This window comes from Hemitrygon akajei, chromosome 4 (genome assembly GCF_048418815.1).
Source record: "Hemitrygon akajei chromosome 4, sHemAka1.3, whole genome shotgun sequence".
Classification (NCBI taxonomy): Eukaryota; Metazoa; Chordata; class Chondrichthyes; order Myliobatiformes; family Dasyatidae; genus Hemitrygon; species Hemitrygon akajei.
This window is the reverse complement of record NC_133127.1, coordinates 189,942,578-189,958,772: the sequence shown is the minus strand read 5'-3', so window position 1 is coordinate 189,958,772 and position 16,195 is coordinate 189,942,578. Positions and strand designations below refer to the sequence as shown.

The 16,195-nt window shown below is 45.4% G+C and overlaps 1 non-coding gene across 1 annotated transcript; it reads left to right on the top strand.

Annotated features, from left to right (window-relative positions):
• The first annotated feature begins 14,323 nt into the window (after positions 1–14,323).
• trnap-agg (transfer RNA proline (anticodon AGG)) lies at positions 14,324–14,395 on the top strand. Its single transcript has one exon. It is a non-coding gene; the product is annotated as a tRNA-Pro (tRNA).
• Positions 14,396–16,195: the final 1,800 nt, after the last annotated feature.

The following is a 16,195-nucleotide window of genomic DNA, read 5'->3' as shown; positions in this document are numbered from 1 at the left end:
AGCATAGACCTGTTGGGCTGAATGGCCTGCTTCCATGCTGTATATGACCAGCTTCCTGAGAATGATGCTCACCCCAAACCTCCACAAACTCTGACATATCTCCCTACATTCCCTCGTCCCTCATCTCAAACATTGCCTTTAGGCACCACCAGCTACAGTAACAGGAATATATTTCTGCCTGTAATTATTTTCCTCATCTTCAGTGACCTTGAGCCACTTGCCATACAGTGCGAGCCATTAGTCATTCATTAATAATGTGATGAAAGGACAGTTCCTGAGTGTGCGTTAATAACCGCGTTGAAGTCTCAGAGCTGATGATCTATTAGCTGTTTGTGAAACAAGGTTGCAATTGGAATGAAAGCAAACTTCTTTTTCCCATCATCATACATTGTGGAGATTTTCTTTTCCAGCTCCTTTCATTACCATCCTTGAATTTGTTAATTTTTTTTCCGGGGGAATAAGCCCAACTTCCCATTGGATAGATGACACAGAAGTCTGAAAGCACCTACTATCAGGTTCAAGGACAGCTTTTATGCTGCTTTTCTCAGACAACTCTTTCCTCTGGGACCCCTGACCTCATAAAATACCTTGCACCTCACTGTCTACCTACACTGGACTTTCCTCTGACTGTTATTCTGCGTGCTGTTACTATCTTCTGCACTTTGGCTGAAAGCCCTAGCTGGGCAGTCCTCCGTTGGTTCTGTTATAGTTACTATTCCACAGATCTGCTGAGCGAGCCCACAAGAAAATAAACCTCAGGGTCGCATATGCTGACATATATGTACTTTGATAATAAGTTTACTTTTTAAAATTAATTTTTAATGAGTTTCTACGATGCGACAAAACAAACAAAAACAATAAAAAAAGGTTTATACAGTGCAAAACAAACTTATCAAATGTACATACAGTTCATAACAATTAAGAAAAAGCACCCATAGTAGAATCATATAAAGTTAGTTACCACCCCACCCTCCCACTACCCAACTCCAAGCCAACCTAACGATATATAAAAAAGTTAATCAGAACTTTTAGCACCACAGAGCTGTATTTATAGAAAGACGATATATTGCCTGCTACCTGAACTATAATATGTTTACACATCAAAAAAAAACCTGTAAATCTTAACCGTAAGAAGCTGGAAGTAAGGGATTGAAAGGCAAAAGAAAAAAAGGGAGGGATGAATAAGTTTACTTTTTTAGCTCGTTCTATTTCAGTGCACCATTGTAATGGCACTGAAATGTGTGGACTCAGTTGCAGGTTGTTCCAAGTACATCCTTGGGGCAACACAGTTGTACAGCAGTTAGCTCAGTTACTATACAGCATTAGTAATCACCGATCGCTGCTTGATTCCCACTGCCGTTTGTAAGGAGTTTCGTGCATTCTCACATGGGTTTCCTCCGGATGCTCCAACATTCCAAAGATGCAGTGGTTAGGGTTTGTAAGTTGTGGGCATTGTATATAGACATCGGAAGCATGTGGGCTTGCCCCCCAGTTGATGCAAAATGATGCATTTCACTGAATGTTTCAGTCTTGTGATGTAGAGTACATGTGACAAAGCTAATATTTGAACTCTGGTTGTTAATGCAAACAGCACATTTCAATGTACATATGAGAAATAAATCCGAGTTTAAGTATAATAAACTGATTTTTCAAAATCTCTGAAGATCTATCCTGGGCCCGACATATTGATTTAATTACAAGAAGACATGTCAGCGGCTATATTTCACTTGGAGTTTGAGGAGATTTGGTATGTCACTAAAGAAACACTCACAAATTTCTACAGATGTGCCATGGAGAGCATTCTAACTGGCTGCATTGCTGTCTGATATGGAGGGGCCACTGCACAGGACTTCAAAGGGTTGCAGACTCAGCCAGCTCCATTGTGGGCCGCAGTCTCCCCAGCACCAAGGACATCTTCAAAAGGGTGGCACGTTGTCATAAAGACCACCGCCACCATCAGGGATGACGTACAGGAGCCCGAAGACACACAGTCAATATTTTAGGAACAGCTTCTTCCCCTCCACCATCAGATTTCTGGATGGATATGGAAACAACCCATGAACACTACCTCACTGATTTTTTGGATGGAAGATATGGATGGAATGCAATACACATTTTTAACTGTACATTCTCTTCTCAGCCTCAGTCTCCTGCCTTTTCCCCAATCCCTTCATGCCCTGAACAATAAAGAATCTACGTATCAACCTTTGCCATAAATATACATAAAGACTTACCCTCCACAGCTCACCATGGCAAAAAATTTCACAGATGCATCCCTCTATGACTTTAAGAAGCTACCCCTCATCACTGTTCTGTAATGACACCTCTCTATTCTTAGGCTGTGTCCTTAGACTCTCCCACCATAGGAAACATCCTCTTCGCATCCACTCTATCAAGGCCTTTCACCATTCAATAGGTTTCAATGTCACCCCTCATTCTTCTGAATTCTAGTGAATACAGGCCCAGAGCCATCAAACACTCTTCATATGACAAGCTATTCAATCCTGGAATCATTTTCATGTGCCTCCTTTGAATCCTCTTCAGTTTCAGCACTTACTTTCTAAGATAAGGGGCCCAAGCCTGCTCACAATACTCCAAATGAGGCCTCACCAGTGTTTTATAGAGTTCCAACATTACATCCTTGCTTTTATATTCTACTCTTGAAATTAATGATAGCATTCCAATTGCCTTTTTCACCACAGACTCAACCTGCAAATTAATCTTTAGGGAATCCTGCACAAGAACTCCCAAGTCCCTTTTATGCCTGAGATTCCTGTTATTTCTCTCCATTTACAAAATAGCCAACCCTTTCAACCCTTTGCTGCCAAAGATTAGATTTTTTTTCACTTACATACACTTCCTAACACTGTATTCCATCTGCATTCCTTTGCCAATTCTCCTAATCTGTCTAAGTCCTTTTGTAGGCTGTCTACTTCTTGAAAAATACCTGCTTTTCCACCTTTCTTCCTATTGTCTGCAGGATTTGCAACAAAGCTTAGGAGGAATGATGGCGCCTAATGGCGACTCCTTTGCTTGCATCTTCAGAAGCAGCTCTATTTCTACCTTTAATACCTGTATTTTTTCCTTTCAGGGTTCTTTTGAAGACCCTGACCTGGAGTTACATGCAAGTGTTGGTTCTTTGCAGGAAAGGAACCTGTTCTCGGGGTTCCACGATTGGCCACTATTCGACATGCCAAGGGTTTGGCCTGAGAATCTCGATCGTGTTCGGAAGCCTAAGATCTCGGGGCTCTGGAGACGAGTGGACCGAGGGTTGCTGTTATGGCCAGAGACTTGAGTGTCGTCGGGGAGGCCGGAAAATCTTTCTCTGTGGGACTGAGGATCCGAGGTTTTTGCGTTCTTTGGACACAGAGCTCGAGAAAAGCGATGAAACAGAATTTTAACATTGTAAACCAGCCGGTTGTTGTTTCATCTCCTGCTTGCTGTGAAAATGGGGAACACCTCCCTCTCCCTTGCCAGGAAGAGAGAGAACCTGTGGGTTGTCGAATTTCAGATGAAATGTGAGGCCTTTGGGGTAACTTTGGTCTGTGTCTTTGCTATTGCTTAGCATATGCTTGGGCTTGGTGATTATACCGATGCACTTTTTTTTGCCGGTGGGGGCAAGGGAATCATTGCTCGCTGCCGCTTACGCACAGGAGGGGGGAGCTGGGGGGGTTCTTTGGGGTTCTCACGTTTAACTGTCATTCATTCTTTGGGGCACTTCTTTGTTTTCGTGGATGTTTGTGAAGAAAAAGCATTTCAGGGTGTATATTGTGTACATTTCGCTGATATTAAATTTGACCTTTGAACTCCATCATCCAAATAATTGACTTATAACGTAAAAGGAATTGGTCCCAACACAGACCACTGTAGAACACCACTCGTCACTGGCAGCCAGCCAGAAAAGGTTTCCTTTGTTCCCACTCTTTGCCTCCTGCCAATCATCCATGGCTTTATCCATGCTAGAATCTTTCCTGTAATACCATGGGCTCATAACTTGTTAAGCAGCCTCATGTGTGGCACCCTGTCAAAGGCCTTCTGAAAATCCAAGTGCACAACATTAACTGATTTTCCTTTGTCTATTCTGCTTGTTATTTCTTCAAACAATTCCAACAGATTTGTCAGACAAGATATTCCCCTGAGGAAACCATGCTGACTACAGCCTATTTTATCATGCACCTCCAAGTACTCTCAGACCTCATCCTAAATAATCAACTCCAATATCTTCCCAACCACTGAGATCAGACTAACTGGCCTATAGTTTCTTTTCTTCTGCCTCTCTCCCTTCTTGAAGCATTGAGTGACATTTGCTATTTTCCAGTTCTCTGGAACCATTCCAGAATCTAGTGATTCTAGAACATAGAAATCTACAGCACATGACAGGCCCTTCGGCCCACAATGTGATGCCGACCATGTAACCTGCCTAGAATTTCCTTACCGCATAGGCCTTTGTTTTTCTAAGCTCCATGTACCTATCTAAGAGTCTCTTAAAAGACCCTATTGTATCCACCTCTACCACCATCACTGGCAGTGCATTCCATGCACCCATCACTCTCTGTGTGAAAAACTTACCTTTGACGTCCCCTCTGTACCTACTTCCAAGCAGCTTAAAACTATGCCCTGTTAGCTATTTAGTGTTAGCCATTTCAGCCCTGGGAAAAAAGCCTCTGGCTATCCACATGATCAATGCCTCTCATCATTTTACACACCTCTCATCCTCCGTTGCTCCAAGGAGAAAAGGCCGAGTTCACTCAACCTATTCTCATAAGGCACACTCTCAATCCAGGCAACATCTTTGTAAATCTCCTCTGCACTCTCTCTATAATATCCACATCCTTCTTGTATTGAGGTGACCAGAAATGAGCACAGTACTCCAAGTGGGGTCTAACTAAGGTCCTATATATCTTGACTTGACTATATCTGTAACATTACCTCACGGCTCTTGAACTCAATCCCACGGTTGATGAATGCCAACACACCATACACCTTCTTCACAATAGTGTCAACCTGCTCAGCAGCTTTGTGTGTCCTATGGACACAGATCTTAAGATCTCTCTAATCCTCCTCATTGCTAAGAGTCTTAACATTAATATTATATTCTGTCTTTCAAATTTGACCTACCGAAATGAACCACTTCACACTTATCTGGGTTGAACTCCATCTGCCACTTCTCAGCTCAGTTCTGCATCCTATCAATGTTCTGCTGTAACCTCTGACAGTCCTCCACACTATCCACAACACCCCCAAGTTTTATGTCATCAGCAAACTTACTAACCCATCCCTCCATTTCCTCATTTATAAAATATCATTTATAAAAATCACAAAGAGGAGGGGTCCCAGAACAGATCCCTGTGGAACACCACTGATCACCATCCTCCATGCAGAATACGAACCATCTACAACCACCCTTTGCCTTCTGTGGGCAAGCCAATTCTGGATCCACAATACAAGATCTCCTTGGATCCCATGCCTCCTTACTTTCTGAATGAACCTTGCGTGGGGAACCTTATCAAGTGCCTTACTGAAATCCATATACACTACATCCACTGCTCTACCTTTATCAATGTGTTTTGTTACATCCTCAAACAATTTAATCAGGTCCATAAGGCATGACCTGCCCTTGACATAGTCATGCTGACTATCCCTAATCAAATTGTCTGTATGCTCAAGTGTTTCAGTCCACTTTAAGCCATCCCCACAATTGCCAAGGTCCTTTTCCCTGATGAATACTGAAGCAACTATTCATTCAGTATCTTCGCTACCTCCTCTGACTTCATGCACATGTTTCCACTATCGCACTTGATTGGTTCTTTTCACATATGGCTCATCTTCTTGTACTTCATGTATTTGTAGAATGCCTTGGGGTTTTCCTTAATCCTGCTTGCCAAGGCCTTCTCATGAACCCCTCCTAATTCTTAAGCTCCTTTTTGGCACCCTTGTAATTTTCTAGAGCTCTAACAGTACCTAGTTTCTTGAAACTTTCATAAGTTCTTCTCTTAACAAGATTTTCTACATCCTTTGTACACCATGGTTCTTTTACCCTACCATCCTTTCCCTGCCTCAATGGAACATACCTCTGCAGAATGCCATGCAAATGTTCCCTGAACATTTGTTACATTTCTGTCGTGCATTTCCCTGAAAACTTTTGCTCCCAATTTATGTTCCCAAGTTCCTGCCTAATGGCATCATATTCCCCCCTACACCAAATAAATGTTTTCTCAAATTGTCTGCTCCAATTCCTCTCCAGTGCTATGGTAAAGGAGATAGAGTTGTGATCACTGCCTCCAAAATGCTCTCCCACCGAGAGACCTGACACCTGACCAGGTTCATTTCCAAATATCGGATCAAGTACAGCCTCTCCTCTAGTTGGCTCATCTACATATTATGTCAAGAAACCTTCCTGAACACACCTAACAAGCTCCACCTCATCTAAACCTTTTTTCTAAGGAGATGCCAATCAATATTAGGAAAGTTAAAATCACCCATCACAACAACTCTATTATTATTGCACCGTTCCAGAATCTGCCTCCCTATCTGCTCCTTGATGTCCCTGTTACTATTTAGGTGTCCATTGAAACACCCAGTAGAGCCATTGCCCCCTTCCTGTCTCTGATTCCACCCACACTGACTCAGTAGACAATTCCTCCATGACTTCCTCTTTTTCTGCAGCTGTGACACTATTCGTGATTAACATTGCCATGCCCCCACCTCTTTTGCCTCCCTCCTTGTCCTTTTTGAAATGTCTAATTTCATTGGCCACAACATCATAGTTCCACATATTGATCCATGCTCTAAGTTCTTTGCCTTGCTTATGATACTCCTTGCATCAAAATAGACACCTCTGAAACCATCTGGCTGAGTGCATCTTTGCTCTATCATCTGCTTATTCTTCCTCACAAATACCCTGCAAGCTGTCTTTACTTGCGCACCAACCATCCCGTTCTCTGCCTCTTCACTTTGGTTCCTACCCCCCTGCAAATCTAGTTTAAATCCTCCCCAACAGCGCTAGCAATCCTCCATCCCAGGATATTGGTTCCCCTCCAGCACAGGTGCAACCTGTCCTACTGGTACAGGTCATCCTTCCCCAAAAACGTTTCCAATGATTCAAGAACTTGAAACCCTGCCCCCTGCACCATCTCCTCAGCCACACATTCATCTGCGCTATCTTCCTGTTCTGTCCTTCCCTAACTTGTGGCACTGGTAGTAATCTGGAGATTACCACCTCGAAGGTCCTGCTCTTCAGCCTCCTTCCTATCTCCTTAAACTTACTTGCACAGGACCTCTACCCCTCTCCTGCCTATGTCATTGTTAACAACATGTACCACGACCTCTCCCCTTCAAGAATATTCTGCAACTGTTCAGAGACATCTTGGACCTAGAACTCAGGAGGCAACATATCATTCTGGTGTCTCCTTTGCTGCCACAGAATCCCCTATCTGTCCCCCTAATTATTGAGTCCCCATGACTATTGCCCTGCCTGATTTCACCCTACCCTTCTGAGGCTGAAAGCCGACCACGGTGCTATTGGTCTGGCTGCTGCTGCCCTGCCAGCTAGGTTATCCCCCTCAGCAGTGTCCAAACGGGCATACCTGTTGCTGAGGGGAATGGCCACATGCCTTTATCCCTCTCAGTGTTCACCCATCTACTCCCTGAATTCTGCATTCTGGATGTAACCACCTGCTTAAAAGTCTTATCTATCAATTGATCTGCCTCCTGGATGATCCTTAGTTCACCTAACTCCAGCTCCAGCTCCTTAATGTGGTCTTTCATGAGCTGGAGTTGTCCTGCAGGTGTAGTTGTCAGGGAGACTATCCAGTTCCATGAATTCCCTCATCCTGCAGGAGGAGCATTCCACTGCCATATCTGCCAGTTTGCCCGCAATCGAGACCAAATCAGCAATAACGAAAGGAGAAACCTACCCCTATCTGTTTCTTTGACCTCAGCCTCTTCTCATCGAAACCTCTAATTTCCCACTCTGGCTCTTGCCCCCACTCCAACGATGGCCACTCTATTGGACTCTGTAACTCTCACTTGGGGTAGCGGCTAAATATAGGGGGTGATAGCCCCCAGCCCGGCTAAACTTAAGAAATCTCATTTGTGTGGATGCTGCGCGATGTGTCCCCTGTTACAAATCAGTACCCCAAAATAACAAACAGTACACAATATGCGATTAAACGATTAAGCTATATAATTCTTACTTTGACTAGATGAAGAAAATGAAAAAAATGAAAAAGGGCCCAATCTGATGAAACAGACTACTGCGCAATGATGGAGCTCACTGATAGGCCGATTGTCCACCATCGACCTCCTCCTATCATCACTGCCCTTCGGACCCTCGCTGCAAGTTCACACCCTCCAGGGGTCCACCAACTCTCTCCATTCGCGTCTTCTCTCCTCATCTCTCCCCGGCAAAGACTGTGAAAACCTCTCTTCCAGATTCACAAGAAAGAACAACAGCATTCCAAACCCCGTTATCTCTCGTCATAACCCAAACATTGCTGCAACAGAGAAACCCTTACATTCGCAGTGAAACCCTACAGCATGTCACACTCTCCCCCACACCAAATTTAGTCATGTCCTCATGACGTTGAGATAATTTGCCAACACTTCCTGAAAAACACAAAGCCCAATTCAAGTGTAAAAGGCAGTGACATAGCTCCCCAACACGGTAGGGGTCACACTCTGTTTCCCTGGTGCTACATAGGCCAACCTATCTGGCAGTCTCCTAATTCTCTGAGATCTCTGCACCCCATCATCTAACTCTTCAGGTTCCGACTCTACTGGGGATACTTCCGGTCTACCTGGCGAGGCCTCCCCCTGACCTATCACTCGTGCCCATCTGCAACTCGGAGCCCTCTGCCCCGCTTCCTCCCCTGCAGAACCCCGCTGCAACCAAGGAACCCAGGCTGCCCATCGGACTGCCCCCCCACTTCACCTGACTCAATGGGAGAAGGGCCGGGAGTCTCTTCCTCAATCACCGGAGAGTTAGAGAAAGGCAGCATATACCACACATCCGGGTTCTCATCCTCCGAATCAGTATCCCTCTCAGGGGTGGGGGCCGGCCTAACCTCACCTGCTGGGGGCCCAGTAGTCACCCTGCGTTTCCCAAGAGTCCTCTCACTAGGTGTAGGCTCCAAGTCGGGCTCTGGGTCTACCTGCAGCTCTTGCCCCGGGGCAACAGGTGATTCCGATGGAGAATCTTGACAGGCCCATTCCCATCCTCTGGTTTCATCCGGAAAACTGGTAGGTTTGGCATCTGACTCTCCACCACATACAGCGTAGCCGCCCAGCGGTCAGCCAACTTATGCTTTCCAGGTAACCCCCAAATTCCTTATGAGGACTCTGTCTCCTGGCAGGAGGTGGGAGAACCTCACCTTTTGATCATATCTTCTCTTATTCCCTTGATTCTGCAGGGCAGCTGTGACCTCAGCTAATTCATAAGTCCTTTTCAACTCTCTTCTCATGTCAAACACGTACTTCATATAAGACTTCGGTGGTAAGTCACCCTTGTCAGTTCTAAAACAATGGGCAACCTTGCCTCCTGCCCAAACATCAGATAATATGGTGAGTACCCAGTAGCTTCAGTTCGTGTACAATTATAGCTGTGAACCAGATGCCCAATATGTTGGCTCCACTTGCTCTTCTTGCTGATCTCCAGGGTCCTGAGCATGTCTAGCAAGGCCTGATTACATCTCTCTGTGGATGATAGGACTCTGAACAGACGCACCGTCCCTGACCAGTATACTATCCTGAGGACTGAAGACGCGCTGGCCTGCCTGAGTGGTGCGAAGTGGTTCAGTGTGCTGGACTTGAGGAGTGGAAATTACCAGATCCCCATGAGTGAGGCCGACAAAGAGAAAATAGCATTTGCATGTCCCCTGGAATTTCTCCAGTTCGAAAGGATGCCCCAGGGCGTCTCGGGAGTTCCTGCAATTTCCAGCGGGTCATGGAGAAGACAGTGGGGGATGTGAACTGCCTTGAGGTATTGGTGTATCTGGATGACCTGATAGTATTTGGATCCACCTTGGAAGAACACGAAGTGAGGCTGCTGAAGGTGCTGGGCCGCCTGAAAGCTGAAGGGTTAAAACTTTCCCTGGACAAGTGCCAGTTCTGCCAAACATCTGTTAGCTATGTTGGGCACATAGTCTCATGACCGGAGTAGCTACAGACCCAGCTAAGATGGAGGCAGTTACCACTTAGCCAAGACCCCAGACGGTGAGCGCTCTGTGCTCATTCCTCGGGTTCTGTGGTTACTATCGGAGGTTTGTGAAAGGCTACGCAAAAGTGAGTCACCCTTTGAACCAGCTTCTGTGCGGTTACCCTCCCTTGGGGAAGAAAGGACAGGAAGATGGACAGTATCTTAGCCTGTCAGAGCCCTTTGGACTGAGGTGGGATGCAAACTGTGAGGAGGCCTTTCAGGTGCTGAAGGATCTGCTGACCCAGGCGCTCGTGCTGGCTTTTGCGGACCCCTGATTACCGTATATACTACACACGGATGCCAGCCGAGGGGGTTTAGGGGGCATCCTGTATCAGGATCATGGTTCTGGGCTGAGGCCCGTTGCATTTGTCAGCTGGAGTCTGTTACCCTCCAAGGAAAACTAACCCATGCACAAGTTGGAATTTCTGGTGTTGAAATGGGCAGTGGTGGATAAGTTGAATGACTACCTTTACGGGGTCAAGTTTGAGGTGCAGATAGACAACAACCACCAACTTACATCCTGACCTCGGCGAAACTGGATGCCACAAGCCATCAGTGGTTGGCGGCGTTGTCTGCCCATGATTTCAGCCTGAAGTCCCGGCCAGGAAGCAGGAAAGTTGATGCTGATGCTTTATCCTGGACAAGCCCCCACAGTTATAACTCTTGCTTCAGCTAGCAGCTTAATATATGTTGCCTCCTGAGTCCTAGGTCCGGCCAAACTTAAGAAATCTCATTTGGGTGGATGCTGCGCGATGTGCCCCCTGTTTCAAATCAGTACCCCAAAATAACAAACAGTACACAATACGTGATTAAATGATTAAGCTTCATCATTCTTACTTTGACGTTATGGTTGGTAAAGAAAATGAAGAAAAAGAAAAAGGGCCAACTTTCATGAAATAGTTTATTGTGCAATGTTGGAGCTCACTGATAAGCCGATCGTCCACCATCGACCTCCTCTGATCATCGCTGCCCTTCGGACCCTCGCTCCAAGTCCACCCGGTCCGGCGGTCTACCGGCTCTCTCCATTCGCGTCTTCTCTCCTCATCACTCCCCGGCAAAAGACCGCGAAAATCTCTCTTCCAGACTCACAAGAAAGAACAACAGCATTCCAAACTCCGTTATCTCTAGTCATAACCCAAACATTGCTGCTGCAGAGAAACCATTACATTATCAGTGAAACCCTACAGCTTGTTACAACTCTATCTCTCTTTTATGATTTAAAATTTTTTTAAAAAACCCACGCGAGGAGTAAGAACTCAGCATGTTTGGTGGTGCTCCACCTGCCTTCCACTGCCGCCGTTGCCTTTGTTCCCTCTTGCACCTGCACACTGTCTACTGTTTTTAAGGGAAAAAAACCCACGCAAGGAGAAAGAAGTCACTGTGTTCGGTGTTGCTCCGCCTGCCTTCCACTGCCGCTGATACCTCTGACGCTTCTCGAAAGATCATTACTAATCTCTCCATGATCTTTTCAGCCACCTCTCTCAGAAGTCTGGGTGTACACCATCTGGTCCAGGTGACTTACCTACCTTCGGACCTTTCAGTTTCCCAAGAACCTTCTCTCTAGTTAGGGTAACTTCACACTTCATGAGCCCTGACACCTGGAACTTTCACCATACTCTTAGTGTCTTCCACAGTGAGGACTGATGCAAAGTACTCATCCAGTTTGTCTGCTGTTTTATTGTCTCCCATTACTACCTCTCCAGACTCACTTTCCAGTGGTCCGATACCCACTCTCGCCTCTCTTTTATACTTTATGTATCCTGGACAGGCAATACAAACAACCATCAGCAAACACTCCAGGTCACTTCACGGTCAAGATATCCTGGAAACATTCGCTCACCCCATGTTAGGGCCATAGAGCCATAGAGCACAATAGCGTAGGAACAGGCCCTTCAGCCCATCCAGTCCTTGCTGACCCGTTTTCCTGTCTCAACCCATCTATATTCACCCAGACCATACCCCTGCATACTTCCGCCAACCATGTATCTACCCAAGCTTCTCTTAGATATTGCAGCTGAGTGCACATCTACCACTTTCACCGGCAGCTCGTTCTATGCTCTCACAACCCTCTGAGTGAGGATGTCCCCTCTCAGGTTCCCCTTAGACAGTTCACCTTTCACCCTTAACCTATGATGTCTAGGTCTAGTCTTACCCAACCACAGGGGTTAAAACCCGTATGCGTTCATCCTATCCATACCCCTCTTAACTAGCATGCCTTTATAAGATCACCCCTCGTTCTCCTGCACTCCAGGGAATAAAGTTTGAACCTGTTCAACCTTTCCCTATAACTCATGTCCTCAAGTTCCTGGTAAATTTTCCCTGCACTCTTGTGTGATCAAAGTCAGTGAAGGACTTTGGAGAGATCAAATGTGATCCAGTGAGCCATGTGAAGTATGAGTCTGCTGATGACACTAAACTGAGCGGAAAAGCAAATTGTACAGAGGATGTGGAGAGTTTACAGAGGGACATAGGTTAAGTGAGTGGGCCAAGGTCTGGCAGATGGAATACAATGTTGGAATACAATGTTGGTAAATGCGAGATCATCCACTTTGGAAGGAATAATAGAAGAGCAGATTATGATTTAAATGGTGAAAGATTGCAGCATGCTGTTGTGCAGAGGGACTTGGGAGTGCTTGTTCATGAATCGCAAAAAGTTGACTTGCAGGTACAACAGGTTATTAAGAAGGCAAACAGAACGTTGGCCCTCATTGTTAGAGGGATTGGATTCAAGAGCAGGGAGATCATGCTGCAACAATACAGGGTACAGGTGAGGCCACACCTGGAGTACTGTGTGCAGTTCTGGTCTCCATACTTGAGGAAGGATATACTGGCTTTGGAGGCGGTGCAGAGGAGGTTCACCAGGTTGATTCCAGGGTTGAAGGGGTTAACCTATGAGGAGAGATTGAGTATTATACTCAATCTATACTCTGGAGTTCAGAAGAATGAGAGGGGATCTTATAGAAACATACAAAATTTTGAAAGGGATAGAAAAGATAGAGGTAGGAAAGTTGTTTCCATTGGTAGTTGAGACTAGAACTAGGGGACATTGCCTCAAGATTCAGGGGAGAAGATTTAGGATGGAGATGAGGAGAAACTGTTTTTCCCAGAGAGTGGTGAATCTGTGGAATTCTCTGCCCAGGGAAGCAGTTGAGGCTTCCTCACTAAATATATTTAAGAAATAGTTAGATAGGGTTTTATAGTAAGGGCATTAAGGGTTATGGGGAAAAGGCGGGTAGATGGAACTGAGTTTATGGACAGATCAGCCAGGATCTTATTGAATAGTGGGGCAGGCTCGATGAACCGGATGGCCTACTCCTGCTCCTATTTTTTATGTTCGTATGAGCATTGGTTTATTTGTGTGGGGTGCACTGAGATACAGTAACAATTCTTTTGTTTGCATGCCATTCAGACACATCATTCCATACCACGAAGTTACAAAAGGAAAACAGAGTTCCGAATATGGAATTGCAGATACAGAGAAACTGCTGTGAAGGCAGACACATAAAGTGCAAGGGTCACAAAGAAGTAGATTGGAAGATCAAGAGTTCATCTTCAGCGCATGAGAAGTCCATTTAAGAGTCTAATAACAGTGGGATAGGAGCTGACCTTGAACTTGGTGGTACATGTCCTTAAGCTTCTGTACCTTCTGCTACAGAGTGGTAAACTCAGCCAGCTGCATCATGGACATTAGCCTCACAGCCATTGAGGGCCTATTCAAAAGACGATGCCTCAAGTAGATGGCATCCATCCTTAACATCCAGATCACAGGGGTTCTCAACCTTTTTTATGCCATGAACCCTTACCATTAACTGAGAAGTCTGCAGTTCTGAAGCTGGGAACCCTGATTCCAAGACATGCCTTCTTCTCATTGGTACCATCTGTGGGGAGGTGCAGGAGCCTGAGGATACACACCCAATGTTTCAGTAAGGCTCTGTCATCAGGTTCCTGAATGGTCCATCAGATATGAACACCACCTCACTATTTTGCTCTCTTTTTATTTATTTTTTATATTTCTTATTTTAATATAGTAATTATAAAATGCGTTACTCTCTACTGCTGGCACAAAGCAACAAATTTCACAATATATGAGTTAGTTTGTTGATCTAAGTTGGTCCATTGGTCTTAGTTGGCTCGTTGGTCTAGGGGTATGATTCTCACTTAGGGTGTGAGAGGTCCCGGGTTCAAATCCCGGACGAGCCCTTCCATATGGGTGTTTTTTATAAACCACCTAATAGTAACAGGGACATCGAGGAGCAGACAGGGAGACAGATTCAGGAAAGGTGTAAAAATAACAGGGTTGTCGTGGTGGGAGATTTTAATTTCCCAAATATTGATTAGCATGTCCCTAGAGCGAGGGGTTTAGATAGGGTGGAGTATGTTAGGTGTGCTCAAAAAGGTTTCTTGACACATTATGTAGATAAGCCTACAAGAGGAGAGGCTGTACTTGATCAGGTATTGGGAAATGAACCTGGTCAGGTGTCAGATCTCTCAGATTAGGAATAGTCAGCATGGCTTTGTTAAAGGCAGGTCGTGCCTTACGAGCCTGATTGAATTTTTTGAGGATGTGACTAAACACATTGATGAAGGTAGAGTAGTAGATGTAGTGTATATGGATTTCAGCAAGGCATTTGTCAAGGTACCCCATGCAAGGCTTATTGAGAAAGTAAGGAGGCATGGGTTCCAAGGAGATATTGCTTTGTGGATCCAGAACTGGCTTGCCCCACAGAAGGCAAAGAGTAGTTGTAGACAGGTCATATTCTGTATGGAGGTCAGTGACCAGTGTTGTGCCTCAGGGATCTGTTCTGGGACCCTTACTCTTCGTGATTTTTATAAATGACCTGGATGAGGAAGTGGAGGCATGGGTTAATAAGTTTGACACAAAGGTTGGGGCTGTTGTGGATAATGTGGAGGGCTGTCAGAGGTTACAGCAGACATTGATGGGATGCAAGACTGGGCTGAGAAGTGGCAGATGGAGTTCAACCCAGATAAGTGTGAGGTTGTTCATTTTGGTAGGTCAAATATGATGACAGAATGTAGTATTAATGGTAAGACACTTGACAGTGTGGAGGATCAGAGGGATCTTGGAATCTGAGTCCTTAGGACACTCAAAGCTGCTGCGCAGGTTGACTGTGTGGTTAAGAAAGTGTATGGTGCATTGGCCTTTATCAATTGTGGGATTGAGTTTAGGAGACAAGAGGTAATGTTGCAGCTATATAGGACCCTGGTCAGACCCCACTTGGAGTACTGTGCTCAGTTCTGGTCGCCTCACTACAGGAAGGATGTGGAAACCATAGAAAGGGTGCAGAGGAGATTTACAAGGATGTTGCCTGGATTGGAGAGCATGCTGTATGAGAATAGGTTGAGTGAACTTGGCCTTTTCTCCTTGGAGTGATGGAGGATGAGAGGTGACCTGATAGAGGTGTAAAAGATGATGAGAGGCATTAATAGTGTGGATAGTCAGAGGCTTTTTCCCAGGGCTGAAGTGTCTAGTATGAGAGAACACAGTTTTGGTACAGAGTAAGTTTTTTATGCAAAGGGTGGTGAGAGTGTGAGTGCGTCGACGGTGGTGGAGGTGGATACGATAGGGTCTTTTAAGAGACTCCTGGACATGTATATGGAGCTCAGAAAAATAGAGGGCTATGGGTAACCCTAGGTAATTTCTAGGGTAAGGACATATTCGACACAGCTTTCTGGGCCGAAGGGCCTGTATTGTGCTGTAGGTTTTCTATGTTTCTATATGTCAGTGATAATAAACCTGATTCTGATTCTGATGCTGTCTGATTGGAGGGGGCAGGTGAGGGAGAGAGAATGGCTGGGTGGGAGGGGTTCTTGATCGTGTTGGCAAGCAGTGGGAAGTGTGCTGTAGACGGAGTCAATAGACAGCAGGCTGGCTTGTGTGCTGAATGGGGCTGTGTTCATAACTCTCTGTGGTTTCTTGTATTCTGGGCAGAGCGGTTGCCATACCGAGCTGTGATGCATCCTGATAGGATGTTTTCGATG